Source organism: Triticum aestivum, chromosome 5D, assembly GCF_018294505.1.
Source record: "Triticum aestivum cultivar Chinese Spring chromosome 5D, IWGSC CS RefSeq v2.1, whole genome shotgun sequence".
In the NCBI taxonomy this organism is placed as follows: Eukaryota; Viridiplantae; Streptophyta; class Magnoliopsida; order Poales; family Poaceae; genus Triticum; species Triticum aestivum.
The window spans coordinates 102,659,818-102,663,940 of NC_057808.1; the positions used below are offsets into that span (position 1 = coordinate 102,659,818).

The 4,123-nt window shown below is 39.0% G+C and overlaps 1 long non-coding RNA gene across 1 annotated transcript; it reads left to right on the top strand.

The window, feature by feature from the left end:
- Positions 1–911: 911 nt before the first annotated feature.
- LOC123119699 (uncharacterized) lies at positions 912–4,116 on the top strand. The gene is made up of 3 exons (XR_006458795.1): positions 912–1,272; positions 1,956–2,048; positions 3,821–4,116. It is a non-coding gene; the product is annotated as an uncharacterized lncRNA (long non-coding RNA).
- Positions 4,117–4,123: the final 7 nt, after the last annotated feature.

Sequence of the window (4,123 nt, forward strand, 5' to 3'; positions counted from 1 at the left end):
TGGTTATGATGTACAAACTCTTACAATTTTCTTAGATAATGATATAATTTGGTCCATGTAAAATCACACTTAGCATCTCAGAGATAAACTTTGATTCTAACGTTCATAGTGCTTCCCCAATAGTAACAAATTTGTTCGGCTGGGTCTTAGGTCATTGGCACCGGGTCATCAATATTAGATTGTGATGAGACGTCGATAGTGAATGACACGTGTTGGATTTGAGGAAAATGTTACACATTGTAAGGAGATTGATGAGAAATAGCAAGATGTGAAGAGTGTCGCTAACATAAGTTAGATTCTAATTTATTTTATATTTTGGATAAATGACTTTCTTCTTTTTTGTTTCAATCATGTTATTTTCTTTCTGTGACATTGCACAGATGTTTTAAATTATTGTGTGTTGGAAACCTCCGTATTTAAATATTTTAGCTTCATATGTGCGATTCTCCTTCTTTAAATTATCTTCATATGTTATTTTAGTTTTCGCGTCCATTTTTTTTCTTTGTTATAAATTTGCATGTACAATATCCTTTTTACTCTTCTCAATCCAGGCTAACCAATTGGTCCATGTGCTTCCCATCCGCCCATGTGTACGCCACTGCTTTTTTAGAAGAATGTATACGTCTCTTTCTTCTATGAGGGGAAAACACTATTCCTTTCCTTTCTATCGTCTTTGAAAGGGCAAAAGGAAATCGAGGCTGCTGCCCAACATCTGAGTGCCCCTGCCCATGTTTTGCCGTGTATGACCAAACCTAATTAAATAGTACAAAACTCGTACTTGTCCATCTATGGTGAACTCCCCCATTTTCTAAAATAATAAGAGAAGAAAAAATTGTTATCATCTCAGTCTATCCCCTGTTCCACACAGCATGCGGCCATGTATGAGCCCTCCAAACCGCATTCCAACGGACAGCAGTAAAAAACTGCCCCACACATACGCACCTCAGGCGTCCCAGCGAAGCAGAATGATAAAACGGTGGGGAAAAGGAGAGATTAGAGCCGGCTCCGAGCAGCCGAGCGGCGCCGCCGCGGAGGAGAGCCCGCCCCGCACAGCCGTGAGGACCAGAGAAGAGTACACCACCGGACCGGGAACGGGCCGGGAACCTGCTGCCGTGAACCGCCGCGGCGGGCAGGGAAGGAGCGCCGCGGCGGATTAGGAAGGAGCGCCGTCGCAGGCCTAGGGAGAGCGCCGCCCGGACCAAGCTCCCTACTCGACCGATCAAGGACTCTCGATTCCGGCTGCCTGCAGCACATCAGGCCATCAGCTAACAGGTCCCTTATCTTCTTCCTGGATTAGTTTGTGGTTCTGACCGCCTGCAATACAAACCAAACTGAATTGATATGCGAGCCCGCAGTACAAACTAAACTGAACTTATCTTCTTTCTCTGAATGTACGCCTTGGTTTGACATTTAGATATAACGGTTCTGAAAATTAGATATTGTTCTGAAAATTAGATATTGTTGAATTTAGGAAAAGCTACAGCAATTAATCGTAGCTAAATGGTTGTATGGATTCACATGGTTTTCCATAACTCTTTTCATAGCTAGCTGATCACTTGGTGGAGGACAATATGTGCACTACTATTCTTGATCAAGTCACGTTTCAGTGTATCATGTTTGGGCTCACCAATGGTGATGTAGTCAACATATATCTCTTCTGCTCCTGTCAGCTAACCTGTTTGTGCCGAGGGCTTATGTATGGGTGATCATTCTTTTCACTTTCTCTGTATCTTCTACCTTTTGTGAACCAAAAGATCTTATTGGGAGCTGGTCAAGAAAGAGAATATATTAAATTTGTTTTTGTACTTTCTTTAGTGCTGAAAATTTATGCCTTGATTTGCCATTGTATAGTGACCGTTTAGAAAATTTATGCGTAAATTAGATATCTTTATATCTTTATATAGTGGATTTGCTTTGTTACTAAGTCTAAAAATGGGAACCTTGTTTTTGGTCAGAATGGCGGCACCGGGCAAAGCTAGCGGTATGCAACAGCAGAGAGGCTGTTGATTTGCTTATATCTGGTTCTGCTATTAAGTTACTGAAGCAAGGTATGTTGATGTCTATTGTGGTGGCGTCATATAGATTTGCCAAAGTATAGTTTCTTCAAATTTTGATGTGAATCCTAATGTCTCAAACTCTGGTCCTGTAGTATGTTCTTGTATATTGTGTTGGCCTCATACAGATTCGGATAAAATAGCATGTGCATAAAGGAAACTACATGAACAAAGTTTTCAATCTGTTTGGACTAAGAATATTGGTAACATTCACACGCTTAATCTAATAAGTATCCTTATTCTGGTTGATGTCAGGTACTCTTACTTATCTTGGTCGATACAAATAGTTTGTCGTACTATTTACTTAATCTTCATCTTCAAGCATTGTATTTTTGGCTTTTGCTTTAACACATCTATTGTTCCCGTGGACACCTTTTTCCTATTGTTCTGGCGAATTCGTCTCAGTGCATTCATCCTCTGAGTCATCTGATATCACAACAGATCTCAAGTCTCCTTTTATTGCCACTTTGGGGCTCGCGTGCTGCTATTGCTGATATTTTGTCTTGACGCCCATCTTTGGTTAATGTACTCCCATTACTGTCAATGTGGGTTCTATTTCACACACATCAGTTCACATGAAATTTTGCCAGGTGAAACTTTATTATTCTGTGACTGCATACATATAATTTTTAAAAATTAGTCACATCTCTAAAATCTGAAGTGTGTATAGTTAAAAAAATCAATCACTTCTTTATCTGGCATGTTCTGCTTCTTCTTTAACATGGTGTCCACCTCATCATCCATCAATTCCTGTGCAACATATGTAAGATGAATTAGTTAAGGAATTCTAAAGATGGTACTTCATATTTTTCAAAAAAGGTTAATGCACCGTTACCTCCTCGGCTTTATCGTTCAAGTAGAGCATCTCAAGGCCATCAGCAGGCAAAAATATTCTTTTTACTGCATAGTTTTCTGTGCCACAGGTCAGATTATATCATTGAAATTGAATCAAAATATAAGTTTTTTCCACATAAAATTTTAATAATCTTTGGTGCTTATGATTTCCCATCTAGTGAGTTCAGCAAGTTAGATGTAGATGTATTAAGCAAGTTATTCTTCTCTCCACGGGCTTCATTTGTGTTAGTTGTCCAATGACATATGTATGTTTGGAGATTATTGATATGAAAATTAGAAATATCAATTATGTGGAAGTCGTAATTACAACTATCAACATACCTGAGCATTGTGTATCTTTTTCTGTACTTTCTTGTAGTGTGTCCATGGTAGCAAACTCGCGGCAATAATTCGGAAAAACTTTCATCTTTTACCTGTGTATTGTATGCAAAAAATATTTTAATTTTATTGCTCACTGGCCTATATTTTGTAATTCCAATTCCTTAAACATTGCTGAATGCATAAATAGATTTCTTATTGATCTTTGATCTAAACATGTCTATTAGATTCTTCCAAATAGTAACATGGATTGTTTCACCCTGTAAAAACAATCAAATATGGTTAGTAATTGCATCTTAACTTGAAAAAATTCCAATTAAATGTATATAAAAACAGACATGCTCATCCATCAGTATCATATCTAGCCTAGTAAGCTCATGGGTTATAGGATTGACTGAATCCCACACTTGTTGTGTTCACTTGAATGTTCTAGTTATGTCCCCTTGTAGTTAAGTCGCTGAACTTCTTGTATGCGATAGTGTTATGTCCTCAAAATTAATAGAAAACAACATGTAATTAATATAGGATTTATGAAGATTCTAGGCAGAAAAAGTAAGCTTGCTAAATAATAATCACCAAATCTGATGATTCAGGCGAGAAGTGCTTTGGCGTGACTTCTTCCAACGTTGACTGGAGCAATTGGGCGTGGCTTCGTCGGGCGTCGGGCGAGCTTTGGCATGACTTCGTCGGACGTCGAGTGAAGCAGCTGGACATGGATTTTCGTGGTAGCTCTGTCGACTTCAATATGTTCAAGTCGTCGTGTTTGTCAACTTCGAATTGATTGGTGTGTCATTGTGCGGCTGGTTGTACTTGCTTATATGGGTTGAGGTGGCTGGGTTTGAGGTGGCCGAGACGTATGGAAATCTGATCGTGACCTTGTCATATTTTTCTTTTTC